The sequence below is a fragment of the Taudactylus pleione genome, unplaced genomic scaffold (assembly GCF_031769625.1).
Source record: "Taudactylus pleione unplaced genomic scaffold, aTauple2 ptg000619l, whole genome shotgun sequence".
Classification (NCBI taxonomy): Eukaryota; Metazoa; Chordata; class Amphibia; order Anura; family Myobatrachidae; genus Taudactylus; species Taudactylus pleione.
In genome coordinates this window covers 759,365-774,437 of record NW_028285021.1, presented here as the reverse complement: position 1 = coordinate 774,437, position 15,073 = coordinate 759,365, and the positions used below count along the sequence as shown (strand labels likewise).

The 15,073-nt window shown below is 45.8% G+C and overlaps 1 protein-coding gene across 2 annotated transcripts in view; it reads right to left on the bottom strand.

Moving 5' to 3' along the window:
- LOC148479628 (carnitine O-palmitoyltransferase 1, liver isoform-like) overlaps positions 1-12,943 on the bottom strand; it is a 74,503-nt gene extending 61,560 nt beyond the window's left edge. For both annotated transcript variants that reach the window (XM_088454497.1, XM_088454498.1), the window contains exon 1: positions 12,858-12,943. The gene's annotated coding sequence lies outside the window, so the exon portion shown is untranslated. The remainder of the gene's footprint in view (positions 1-12,857) is intronic.
- Positions 12,944-15,073: the final 2,130 nt, after the last annotated feature.

Genomic DNA, 15,073 nt, shown 5'->3' with positions numbered 1-15,073 from the left:
AAAGGCATACTTAGATTTAGCCGCTGGGGGAACTTCGTCCTCAATCACCAAGGCTGTGCGGACCGCCCGAATAAGTCCAGGAATATATACTTTGGACTTAGCATCAGCGTCCTTAGTATGGAAAGGTTCCTGATCGTAAGGATCCAGAATCTCCCCATCATCAGACGTCCCTTCGTCATCCTCATAAGGAGCGGACAGAGACGCCACCGGCCTTTTATGAGGCCGCATCACAGACTCCCCTTGCAACACATCCGACAAGTGCTGTACAGAACTCGTCAGGGAGTTAACCCACGCTGGCTCCTGAGAACCCGGGAGCGGGGAAATAGGGAGACTGTGGGGTACCACCAATTGTCGTGGGAACCCCTGCATGGGTGACGACACCACAGACTGCTGGGACAAACCCATCGGAGTAAACGCGGGCTGCGGAGCTAACTGGCCCACTAAAGCTGTTAACGCCTGAGCGAAACAAGCCCAGGGCGGCTCCTGTACCGGTGCTGTAACCGTAATAGGCCGCGCCATGGACAAACACTGCCGGCAAAGGCCCTCCGCGCTACCCTCCCCCTCCGCTAACGGTACTTTGCACGTGGTACACTGTAGCCGGAGGGGAAAATCACTTTCAGACATGATGGCACCACGTATGTGACCTCTCTCACCAATTAAGTATTAAATAGGCGAGAAACCACCCTGCAGCACCGCACCGCAAGGGCTTTAGCAGAAAGAACAGGGACAGTAATAAAGCTGACAGTTTAGAGAAGAAAAGTTACAGGCAGCGCTAGCACAGTCACATACAATGCAGAGAAATAACAATTCCTGCACTAACAGCGCTGATCACTCAACTACACAGACACAGGGCCTGGTAGGACACAGCGCTGCATACACAGACCTGAGCCACAGCGGAGGAGAGGTATGCGGGGGGACCCAGACCACGATGCTTCCTTCCAGACTTCCAGCAGCGTTCACCATGCGTTGCAGAGAAGATGGCCGCCGAGGAGCAGAGAGAAGCTGGCCTGGGGGAGGAGCGCTGACACAGGACCAGTCAGCACAGTGCAGAGAGGGCTGTGTGCAGCGGGGGAGGCGCCGGCTGTGAGACAGGGAAGGCGCGCTCCCCTGGCATGCATTTAACCCCTGGGACGCCGCAGCGCTACCGCTCTGCTGCGGTCCGCTGTCCCAGGGGGTAGTGGAAGCGCAGGTTGGTCGCCTGGCTCCACGCTGCAGCCAGTCCCCAGGGAGCCCCCTGCCTGGGGACTTAGGACCATGTGATCAGCGGGGACCCACCGCGGAACCCCGCTGCTTACCTCTGTCCCCCTTGAATCCGGCCATGGTCCGGAACATCTGGGGTCACCGCTAGCTGTGACCCCAGACGCCCACCAGCATCCCCGGATCAGTACCGGCGTTCTGGTACCGGCGGGGTGTAGGGAAGACAGCATGGACGTCAGGACTGACTGTCCATGCTGTTCATCCAGATGTGCAGCCACAGCTGCATGAAGAAAAAGCTTCAGGGGCTCTTCTAGCCCCCACTCCAACAGGTGCACCCGACTCCGGCCGGGCACCAAACTAAACTGAGGTGCCTTGGCCCGGGGGCGGGGTATAGGAGGGGGACCTAGTGCATCCTGGGAGGCTGAAAGCTTAACTCTTTGGTGCCCTGCGACTGACGTCACACCTATACCCCAAGGTATCCTGTGGATACCCTATGGACCCTGAAGTAGAAATAGCCCATATTTACTTACAGTCATTGACGCGATTTAAAATGGCATTGAATTCCTTTGTAATGGTTCAGTGGATATAATCACCTTCTCATCCAGAAAGATGGCTCTAGCAATAGTCGGCAGGAAAGCCTTATTTGCTGTGTCCATAGGTGGCAGGTCCACAGTAGAATAATCGCATATTAACACCTGCTAGTGATTATGTTTAGTGAAATTATTCAGAGTTACAGGAATTAAATTCCATAATTTGTGGGATGTAGTCAAAAGGCCGACATTGGCACCACAATGTCGACAGTTATGATGTTGACATTGTTAAAATGTCGACAAGCAAAGTGTCAAAAACACCGATCCTGGACGATCCATTGAGGAATCTGGAAAATTCAAAATGTTAAAAATCCCCAACTCGCTGATTTCAACCATTTCCATAATTGTCCAACGTGTTGGATTTCTCGGATTCCCCGACAGCGGCAGAATAGGGAGTTCCCCGGATACTGACTAGATGTATGTCGACTTCATCATACCCAACCCATCATTTGTCAGAGAGCAGGAGAACTACTGTAGGCTCTTTTCTCCAGCACTAAGAGCATAAAGATATCGGCACATTTAAATTTAAATAGCCTTTTCATTAGTTCAGGAATCCGGAAGATAAACCGAGGCCAAAGACCCTGTAATGATTCTTTTCTAGACCAGCTTCCATAGAGTCCTAAATGTGACAGGGTTTCCAAGAATGTGGAGACGCAGACACTCAACGTTTGGCCAATTCCATGGACTTTCAAACTAGGGTGGACCCTCTTTCCAGGGCCAGTGCCCACTACAAACTATAAATGTGCACCCTTCCTCTCATTTTGTTTTATAAAGGGACAGCGTGCACCCCTTGTGCAATGCCCACAGTAGCAGTGCCCCTTGTGCAATGCCCACAGTAGCAGTGCCCCTTGTGCAATATACATAATGACACACAACACTGTACTTACCTAAAGGCCTGCTCCTGCTCCCCCCGCCGTCTGACAGCTCCTCATGCATGGCATTATGGGAGAGACGTCAAGACATCTATCCCTTCACACACTGCTAGAGCCGCAAGGCGAAGCTCAGGAGTGAGCCCCCACCCCCCGGCTGCAGGGAAGGAGCTGCTGGGCGCCCACTGGCAAATGTAAAAAGTGGCGGCGCCTCCCTGCTTCGCAGGGCTGGCTTACCGTATTGCGCTGGCCCTGCCTCTTTCTCTTATTGTCCAAATTTTACAGATGATCTAAAAAGAAGCAGTAAAGGTAATTGTGGTGCTTCCATTTTGGTTGCACTGCCCATAATTTGCAGTATGCAGAAAGTCTCTGGCATACTGTAGCCTTGACCTCGGCCACTCTGGATAGACTTTTAGCACTAGGGGTCGATTCTTTATTCCAAACCAAGAAACTAGTCTTTGAGGGCGTCAAGACTCAGTGGTTGTTAGATGCAAGCAAGTCTCTGATAAAGTAATTGATTTACTTTGGAAGTCAGAAAACAAAAATGATCTTACAATTTACAGAAAAAGAATTTGGAACAGGTTTATTCTTTAGTGCAATCCTAAAGTATTTGACACAGTGCCTGCTGCCATTCCACAATTTCTTGATTTTGTCCAGGCTGTATTAGACAAGGGCCTTACTCTCACGGTTGGCTGTATTTCCCCTTCGTGCTAGGGACCTGGAAGTGACGTGAGTGAGGGCGGAAGTGCAGTTCCCGCCCATGACAGCCAGCTAAAAAAGTAGTTTGTCCCCACTTACACAAGTTTGTTATCCGCTCGCCACGCTTCGGACACGGTGGCTCGCTACATGGTTATATTCCCCCTCTATGCCCACTTGGATGGCAGAGAATGACGCTGGACACTGGCTGATGACGTCAGGGTTCTCCCCATGAAGGGGATTTAGACACTACCTTACTCTCACTACCCAGAAAGCTCAGGTAATTGCACTGTTCTTTTTTGGATAACAGAATGTTATCAGATTTTTTTTTTTGTAAGCAAGAGAATTAAAGCTGGGTACAGACTAAACAATGGGTGTACCCAGCAATGTCGATCCAAGCGCCAACGGGTCGACATATCGGGCGGTCTGTACACACTGGGCGATCTGGTGCCCGTCATGCCGGCCCACCCGCATAGCGCTGCATGGGATCGTCAGCTGCATAGCCTGATCTTACATGCTGCACATAAGATCAGGCGATGAGGCCGACGACCCCACAGGAGTGAGCACTACACGATGTAGCGCATACACACTATACATTATTAGCGATTTGTCAGAATCAGACAAATTGTTAAAGATATTGTGTAGTGTGTAGGGGCTATTACACTTTGTATCACGCCATCTGTGGCACTATGGGATCTTGATCTAGTATAGGATGCTGCAACGTCTGATCCTTTTTTACAAACTCGCTCCTAACTGGATTGACCCCATCATGTTACATGGGCACCATGGCTCACTCTAATGCAGTTTGCAAGTCTTCTCCAGTGAAGCAGGCAGCCGTCTGGGAACCACATTGCCAAGAGGTGCATGTGTGTCCTTCAATTATCCACATGGAAGAATACTTTCCACTTCGATTTACTTTAGGCTGATCCCTCACCTATATCAGGTCAGCATCACGTCTAATCCACACGGAATGCACTATTTGTTTTGTTTCTCTTTTTACTCTTTGTCCTGGATATCATAAAACATTTGAACACACATTGATACAGGTCAGGTGCTATGAATATTAGAATATTATGTACTAATGGTAGGCGATTCTGTAGAACACAGATCTACAACCCCCTTCCCCCTCCTGCACCGATATGACACTACCCACCAAATTTTGATTTCCCATTTATTTTAAGTACTTATACATCAGATACATTTGCTTGAATTCTGGGGCTACACTGGGAGCTCCCCGCTATCCGGGCAGCAGATGTCACTTCAACTATTGCATTCAGCACCGGACTTTCCCCTTATCTCTTCATACAAATAGGTACATCACAAGAACCCTAACAGATGATTAACATTAACGACAGGATGATAACAAACAGAAATTGCTTTTTATCAGTTTAACAATTTGGAGACAGCCTTGGGTTCTGTATACAAAAGATTATGAACCGAAACAAAATGGCTTAAAGTAATTTTCTCACTGTCTGCGTTGCTTGGGGGCTACCCGGCGTGTCCGTAAGTGCCGGCACGCCCCCAAGTATGACGAAAAGGGGACGCGTCTTATAGACACGCCCACTTTTCATGACCACGCTGTGCGCTCGCAACTGGGTCGATGGTAGGCCAGTGCGCACGACGGAGCCGGCTCTGTCGTGCGCATGCGCGAGACCCGGATAGCGACGGGCAATCCGTCGCTCCGGGTCTCGTACCAAAGGGGGCGTGCTGTCGATGTTGAGTGACAGCACGCTCCCTTTTGTGGGCGGGCCGGGGGCGTGGCTGCCCAGACAAAGGCGTTCCCATGGGAACGCCTACCGTCTGGGGCTGGTCCCACTGAAATCACAAGTGATGTCAGTGGGAGAGCTTTCGGCTCTGTTAGAGCCGAAAGCTCTCTGGGGCTTGCGGCAACGAGACCCTACCGCAAGGGTCTCGTCGCAAGCCCGATGGTCGCGATGGTCTTGACCATCACGACCATCATCATTGCTGCTCACTAAAGCTCTGGGTGGTAACCCACAGCTATGCGAGCGGCCAGGAGGCCGTTCTGAAAAAAAAAATGCCTGGCCCTGATTCAGAGCGAGCGCTCTGTCAGAGCGTCCGGCTCTGAATCAGGGCTACAGTACGCTCTTTTCTTACCAAAACGCTAACTTATTCTGTCTTCCCCCACCTCAGCTACGGCAACCCCTTCTCACCCCATCCTAAATGCAGCGGTCAAGCTGGGGTACACATTAGACAATGTGCAAACAACGCAATGGTCGTCACGATTTCCCTTGAACTCCGGCACACACAATATAGTAAATACACACTGTGCAATCTTCCAAACGATATATTGTGCGTCGTTTAGTCGTTAGATCGTTAAGATATAAAGTTAACATGTCGCCTGGTTGTCTGTACACTGCACGATTTGCAGAAAATCGTTGATATCTTCAGATTCAGCAGCTTGTACTGCAGATCTGAAAAGGCGAAGGACGACCCCGTGGGAGCACGCATAGCGTGTACACACTGGACGATTTCAACAATTTGTCGCTCCGATCTGTCAGAAATAGGCAAATCGTTAAAAAAAATAAAAAATAGTCCAGTGCAGGGGTTCCCAAACTTTTTTGAATCACGGCGCCCTCAAGTATCAGTATTGTTTTCAATGCACCCCTAAGCCAAAAGTTTGTTAATAATTTTTTTTTTCTGAATTTCTCATTTTGCTGACCTGTAATCCTTCGGTTTAGTTATGTGTTGGGGAACAGGCCTATGCTTCTGTTTGTCCACATATTTACATTACATTGATAATAAATAATTTGATTTGGTGCTGGACCACCAAGCTGAGGCACCCCTGCAAGTGTCCTGAGGCACCCCAGGGTGCCACAGCTCACAGTTTGTGAACCACTGGTCTAGTGTGTACCCATATTAAGTCACTCCACATCCGAAGCACCATTCTGGCTGCCCATGTCCTCCAAAAATCAATTTAAATTATTCACCCACACCAGCAAAGCCCTCAACAAAATCACATAGTAATTCTCATCTCGCTCTCGCCCTCTACTTCTGCGCACCGCCTCCGACAGCCACTTCTCATTATCGCTTACAAGGCAAATATCGTGGGAAGGGGAAGGGTTCTTGGATTGCACACCCTAAGTTTAAACATAATAAGAGGTGCTACCATGCTGAGACTTGTAGTACAATGCAGGGGACATAGAATGCAGGTGCACACACAAAATACTAACAATGATAGTCAAAATAATCCTCATAAACTCTACAATTAACATGGAGTATAAGTGAGGTTCTTAGTACATGTTTGGCCAAAAAGGTTTGTCCATCCACCACGTCTAGGTGAACCCCATAAGATGGGTCCCCAATACTGGCACATTATGTCTATGTACCCATGACTTACCTATAATAGTGCCCACACTAAAATGTAGACAGCTTTGTAGGACCTGTACTGATTAAAAACACCTAAGAGCAGATGGGTAAGGTGCAAATAGCAAGCAGAAGGAGTCTCAGCCTTCAAGTACACAATATATACACAAATATAGTGGAAAGGAGGAGGGGGCTTGGACTGCACACCCTCATTTTAAACATAAGAGGTGCTACCATGCTGAGACGGATGCACATTTCTCTGTAGATGTCAGCCAGCAACACAGAGGACGAGGACGGAGACACTGTGGGACCTTACCTGAGGGATAAGTAATGTTAAATACAGGTGGTATATTCGTTAGCATCACCGATACTAAACAAAATTTGCCAAAAGTAGTATTGCTAATAAATGGAGCCCTTGGACTTTATTCTTCCACAGACTTAAGCTAGCTACACACTATACAATTATTGGGCCGATTGCCAATAATCGGGTGATCGGCCTGATTTATTGTACAGTGTGTATGAACGATCGTTTTAGCGTTTCGCCAATAAAACTGTTAAAAACCGTCCACAGACGCATTCTTTCGATTATCTGATCGATGGATCAAGAACAAAAATCTTGGCCTCAATTTCCTTATCGATAATAATTTCCTATGTTTTCCTGTCACTATGTCATCCTCCTTGTGGGCGTACATTAGCTAGCTTTAGAACTGGTAGACTAAAGCTGGCCACACACTAGACCAACTTACATCCAACCAGCCAACTTGTTGATTGGTTGGAATGAAAATCTGGTAAGGAATGGGAGTAAATGATTATCAGCAATTTGCTCCTAAATACCAGAAAACAGATGAAAATGGTCGTCAGACAAGTTTTTTAAATGTTTGATCTAAACAATTTGTTCAAACAACAGTTTTTGTTCATTTTCCGGCATTTGGGAGAAAATTGCTGATTGTCATTTGCTTTCATACCTTACCAGATTTTTATTCCAACCAATCAACAAGTTGGCTGGTTGGATGGAAGTTGGTCTAGTTGGGGCCAGCTTTAGGGTCTCAGACTGTACTTCTAATGGGACAAATTTTACACCTACCTAATGAAGATGGCTACAGATGACTATGAATTAGAAAAAATAAATAAATAAAATAAATCAGCTGAAAGCTGTTTGAAGGATTTTTGTATTTATTTTTCTAAAATAATCACTCCACTTAACTATAAACAGCTTGTGTTTAACAATTCATCATTACTGCAGTTCACTAGGAGTAACAATTACTGTAAACACTGTACTTCTATTACAATGCCACGAGGACGTTGACACAAGTTTATGAGTTACAGAAAAGTAAATACAACACATTCCACTGCCAACTCCTGCAGAAATGAAAAGTGATACACATCTGTTTTTATTGGGGTGGGTGTGTAATTTACTGTAATGTGTCAGGAAGCCATTGCATAACATAAAACATGCGAACAAGCTGTTCCTATGGGGATTATTACACAATACTACTAAGATAATTGGCTGTATATCTTCTAGCACTAGCCCAAACAATGTAATTTAACAGATATTTAAATATGGTGATGAAATGCACACACTATGGGCCGATTCCATTAGTTGCGGGTTCCATGTCTAGTGCTTGTGCATTAATATTACACAACTTTGTGGAATATTGTAAGCTTGCAAGCAGGGCCCTCTTACCTCTATAGGTACGTACACACACAACGATGTAAGTAATGAACGATTTTCGGTATCCGATTTTTGTTCAGTTTTTCCCTTGAAAAAGTGAATAAAAATCGTTTTACAAGGTCGTTGGTTTTACTTTACATAATAAACGATTTTCTGTGTTGAAGGAAAAATGTTGCAACTTCTATTGAAAATCGTTCAGTTGGCCAGTCTGACTGAACTACAAACTACAATCGAGAAACGTGAACGCGCATGAACGATAATCATTCATAGTTTAGCATTTTACACTGAACAATTTTTTGAACGATTACGATGTCGTTATAGTTAAATCGTTCAATAAATCGTTGTGTGTACGCACCTTTAGTCTGTCTGTTATTACCCTGTTTTGTTCTATAACTGTTTCCAATTGTAAAGCGCAACGGAATATGCTGCGCTATATAAGAAACTGTTAATAAATAAATAAATAAAACGCACTCCAGATTCCCTTGCAACACATTAGAAATGGCAAGACTCAAATATCTATAGATTGTAAGCTTGCAAGCAGGGCCCTCTTACCTCTAGGTCTGTCTGTTATTACCCTGTTTTGTTCTATAAATGTTTCCAATTGTAAAGCGCAATGGAAACTTAATAAATAAATAAATAAATAAATGTTGCATGTTAATACTGCAGTGTGCAACCTATGTGAAGTACATGAAAGAGTGGGGAAATCATGCTGAAAACAAAGTGGCAAATAAGATAGGAGGACAGTGTAGAAGAAGGCTGCTACTGGCCATAAGCAATGATTGATTTTTGCAACTTTTTAAAATTATGAAAACATTATGCCATCAAGTGTTTTTCAGCAAATACAAGTATTTAGGGTACTTTTGGGGACATTAAAATATCTTTATAGTAATTTTTAAGTGTATACACTGTACAAAAACACTTGCAAAAACTCAAAAACACCTTTCCCATCATTACAACACCCAACATATGCACCACATCATTATACCCATGTTTCTGCTTTAAAAAAAAATAAAAATGGTGTATTTATTGGCCATATTTGCCGATTTAAAAACTTTACTGATCATTGGGAGGGGTATCCTGACATTTTGCCTTAAATAAGGATTTTTCCCTGCTTCACCTAGTCTGGAGCTGCGATCAAAAATCTGCTTTAACTCCCATTGAGACTCAGGGATTTCTGACTAAGTAGCGATAAGTCACAGCCGCTGTTTTTTTTTTTTTAGCCTGCATTAAGCAATTTTTAGCCAACTCGCTGCTAACTGAATCGCCCCACACACACGTTCTTGAGGTTGTATACCAGCATTCTCCTCCACATTTATATGTTTGAATAAATATAAAACAACTATACATGCGGCCTATGATTTTTAGCCAAGACCGTAGGGGATGGGTACGGGATGCCGGCAGTCAGAATCCCGACACCGGCATCTCAACCAGGTTACAATCCCGACCCCTAAAGGTAAGTAAGCCTAACCTAACCCTAACTGTACCCCTAACCCTCCTTCCCCGCAGCCTAAACCTAACCCCTCCCCCCAGGGAGAGGAAGTGGGATGAGGGGACTCGTCATTAGGGATGGCCATCGGTAGGTTAACCATTGATGGCTAACCTCGTTAGCATGAAATTATCAATGGGGAATCATTGATGGTTCACCCACCGATGGTCATTCCTGCTCTCTGATTCAAGGGGCAGCAGACCAATCGCAGTCAGGGGGTGGGACATCAAGGACCACGTCGAGGGCGGAGCTATACTCCGTGTCCTGGCAGCCAGGGAGAAAGATAAAAAAAAGAAAAATATCACATTGTCGGGCTCTGTGCCATTGATCATGGAAAACCATTGGTTCTCCCCTATCGATGGCAAAACCATCGACAATCGGTGGTTAATCATCGATGGTTAATGGCCTTCCTTGTTTGTCAGATGCCAGGCCAATTTTACTAGTATGTATACACCATCCTTACCGACTTTGCTGCCCCCTCCTCCAGGAAGGGGCAGCCAGATCGGCCAGATTGACAGAGAGGGGGCGTGGCGGCCAGGGAAGTTGGTGGTGCTGGGGTGCGCGGTGGCACAATCGTGTCAACGTGACCCCACTATACAGTACAGAGAAAACCGGTATTGTATAGTGGGGACGGGTCTACGATGACGCAATTCACTGCAAATCGCGTCATCGACCTCCCCCCTGCAGACCGCCCACTGTAAGGGAGGTTGAGAGCGGATGGAGGAAGGGGACGTCAATGGGGGAGGGGGGGAGGTTCAGGTGGTCAAGAAGGGTAATGGAGACATGCCTACTTTTCCGGATGGTCGGCAGCACCACCCGATTTTTGGGAGTCACCCGGCCATTCTGAGAGTAAGCAAGTACAATATACACACACATTTTTGGTTTATAATATATACACATACCACTTTCTCTACTCATTTTACCTAATGCAGAGTTTGTTATATCAGACAGAAAGGGTTTCGAGCTCTGTGCTGCACCTGTTTTGTCACAGACAAACCTTCGGTTCCTTTTGAGAGACAGCCACCATCTTCCCCAGTCACCGGATGACCATACTGAAGGAAGCCATGGAAATTTGTTAAATTCCCCCAAATGAAACATGTACAATGTACATGTATATCTGCCTCTTTGGGGCAGATATACAGTATCAAGCCTTGGAGAGAAATAAAGTGCAGAGAGGTAAAGTACTAACCAATCAGCCATACTTGCTAACATTCTGGCTCTGGCTGCCAGGCTCGCACAGCAGGGGGGGGGGGGGGGGGCAGGGGCAGCATAAGGGGGCGTGTCAGGTACATGATGCTGCATTGGAGATGGAGTGGGGGGGGTGTGACCGCACGTTCACGTCACCGTGGCTTCGTTCCCGCTACACAATTCAAAAACACCGGCATTGTGAAGCAGGGGGTGGGGCCACGATAATGCAATTCAGTGGAAATCGCGTCATTGTCCCTCCCCTTCCCCCACTGCGGGTGTGTGCGCGGGGGGATCCAAGAATATACGGTGGCCGGACGGTTTGCCCATTTTTCCAGGAGCGCCCAGACGTACCGGGAGTGTAGGCAAGTGTGCAAACAGCTCCTGTTATTTTTCAAATATAGCCTATAAAATAACAGAAGCCGATTGGTTAGTACTTTATCTATCAGCTTCTGTTATTTTATAAGGTATATTTGAAAAATGACAGGAGCTGATTGGTTAGTACTTTATCTCTCTCAAAGCTTTGATAAATCCCCCCTTACTGAGGTATGGGCAGTATAGTGCGGGGAGGATACCATACAAGCACATTCTATTTTTAGAGTAGTAGTAGTATTATTACACAGCAGCACTGTAGACTGGGGGCATACAGCACATATCACATGCATTAATTACAACACACGGACAGGGATTGAAAGGACTTTGCTCGGAGACAGCTACTAGCTAGGTCACATTTGTATATTTCCTCCATTATCCCAACCCATGTCCTTATTATATCTACAGTGCTACACACACCCACATTCCCTCCCCCCCATTTTTGTCAAGGGCACCTAAAGCGGCATGTTCTCCTGTCACTGGCCCCGCCCCCGGCGTGACGTCTGACATTACCAACCCCCCAAACTAAACCACATGACGGCGGCTGCCTGAGAAAAAGTAGGTAAAAGGTCACAGCTCTGCAGAGTGTGTGCTGCTGGCTTCTCTAATGCTCTGGAAGGAGCACAATCCACGGACATCATTCAATGGACACCACATGCATTTCTGCAGATCAGATCTCCTCAAGTCTCATGTCACACAGAAATCACTTTTATATGACCAAATAATGCACTGTGAGGAACATGCATCACCCAGTACTATGCTGTTACCATATACATGTATATATTATACACCTGTTACCATTCACATGTATTTATTATACACCTGTTACCAATCACATGGATTCTACAAATAACTTTCAAAAAATGGTAAATAGGACCTAGCCAGAAGAGCTTGCAATCAGTGTTTACTGGTAACACATAGCTGTAATTAATGCGTTCTATTTCTTTGCATGTTACAGCCTGCTATAGTTTCTCTTGCAGTACAATTTTTTATCACTGCATATACATTATACAATGTCACATACTATAAAAGTGAGGATTGTACATCAGGCAACATTGCCAGCAGTGATAAGCAGAGGTTTGTTAATGTGACCTGCCTGACATTCCAGCGTCCCCAAAGAGCAGAATTAAGTATAAGCATCTTAGAGAACCATAATAAGATAGGATCTGATCTGCATATAATGAAGATAGCATAAAATGACATACATATATTAATAACCCTGCTGTAAAGATATATCCCACATCTTAGATTACTGGAGGCCTCGATTCATTTACTGCTGGCATAGCATACAGACTGCATACATACACGTTATCCCAGTGTGCAAAGAGTGTCAGTCACTTAGTTATCAGCTGCATATGGTACCCGGTGTCAGCAAGCTACAGCCTTGGCTTCCACATGAGATATCACACCGCACTCCAGCAATAAAATCGGGATTATATGCTATAAAGAAAGGACGACATTTTTACCTGTCTTTACTTATCCCTTGACAAGCTGCAGCCAGGAGCTCTGCAAATCCCCAACCTCTCTCTCCTGCAACACTAGTACAGAATGGAGGGTCAGCCCACTGGCCCAGCCCAGTCCCTTCCTACTAACAGGCGGGGCGAGCATTGTTTCCTGTTACACACTATACACAGGCTGAGGCTTCCTTGCTGCAAGGATGGAATTTCATTCAAACTAACAAGTGGGATGAGTTGGTTATGAAGCACTGGCATTGTTACCCTGCTGGTTTATCCTGCTGCTGAGAAGGAAATGGGACTTGTGTACAGAATGTATTGTATAAAATTAAGGATGTTGTGAGAGACCTTTCCACCTTCATAGAAGAAAAACAAGCATTCATATGCGGCCGCTCTGCAAATGTGAGAACCCGCCAAAGTGCGCAGAAAATCTGTGCAACTGAAAGTGGAAACCTGTCCCGCCCTCCGCATTTCCATCTGCAGCTGCAACCGTCATCATTAGTATCTGAATTTGCAGCTGCCCATTGCTATGTGCAAAAGATTAGTCAGGAACAGACGTCCTATTTCCGTCAAAACGCTGCGATCACACATGGAAGTTGATTTATCCACGACACCCCGATGATACTCCCACTAATTGTGGCTGTTCCTTACTACCCATTTTCCTGAAAGTGTGTTCCGTTTAGCAGGGCCGTAACTAGGGTAGTGCGACCTGGCACAGCGCACCGCAGGGCAGGGGGCGCTGTTTGGGCCTGTCAATATTTTGTTTATTGTGATTCTAACTTGTAGCTTCCTCTTATTTTATCCCCAGCATCTCCTGGCCTCCCCTATCGCTTTCCTGGCCTTTCCCCATGAAGCTCTTTTTCGGGTGTTATCTCCCTATTTAAAAAATAGGGGGTGGGCGCCAATACTCTTTCTGGCACAGGGTATTAAAAAGTCTAGTTACGGCTCTGCCGTCTAGGGATGACCTGTCAATGGTTTTTCATCATCAGTGAGAAACCATCGATGGTTGGGCCATCAATGGTTTGTCTATGCACATAGAAGGGGCCGACACTCCCCATCTGGCATGAGCCATTGATGTTTACTACTGATGGTTTCCCATTGATGGTGAAAACACTCACCCATCAAACCATCAATGGCCAACTCTAGCTTTGTCAACAGACAGAACAATCCATTCACATATGCGATCTCCGTCCGATCCGCCGCATGCACAAACGCTGATTTCTTTCTTTAGCGCATGCACATTACGCTGCAATCCCGGAGAAAAGTCCACTTTGCCACATGCATGCGACGCAGAATCAGCCCCTCTGTCTGTCTGTCTTGTAGACTGGCTGTCTCATCATCATTTGCTCCACTTCTGCACCTGTAGCCGCTGCAATGTCTACATTTATTTTATGTGTCACACAATATTATTAATATACAGCACTATATAACATGGTCAGGGGTGTGTCTACGATGTGGTAGACTGAGGCAGGTAGCAACTTTTGGGTGACAAAAATCTAATTCTGCTGCAGTAGTCAAAATTAAGCTATGACTATAGAAACAACTGTGTTTTGTCTGTATCTGATTTGTCGCTTTTGATGTTTGATTTTTTTTTTTTTTTTTTACTATGCTTTTGTTTTGTTGTATACGATTTGTTACAAATTGCATCTGCTATTCGACAGGTGGAATTCATCACAGTATAAGGTACAGTGACCCAATAAGATTGACACGAGTATAGTGTCTGCAATCATGTCTGGCTCCAGTCTATTCACATCTTTTTATTTTTTGACTTCTTATCAACCACATCCCTATAGACCTCCGTGACCTCAATCTCTAACAGTTATCAATCTTTCCATGGGATATACAGTAAGTGTATCCATTGAACAAAAAATATTTTATTGTTTTATAGTGGCAAGCATACATAGGTGTAACCACGCCCCCAATATTGTGTGGTCAAGACCCCTCCAAACTTTGCAATGGCATAACATCTCCATGGGAGCCTGGTATGCACAATAGCAGTGTGAGTATGGCCCATAATTGTCACTGTCCCCTTTACAGTATCGGGGTACAGAACTTTCATAGCAATACTATTTACACTATCCATTTCCTGGAATTTACTGTACAGTTGACAGTAGCCGTGAGCTTGGTTCTGTTTACATAGGCATCGGACCGGGGGGGGGGGGAGAGCAAGGGGACTGCTTGCCCCCCCCAAACATTTGAAAGGCGGCTGCTACTGCGGATGGTCTGGG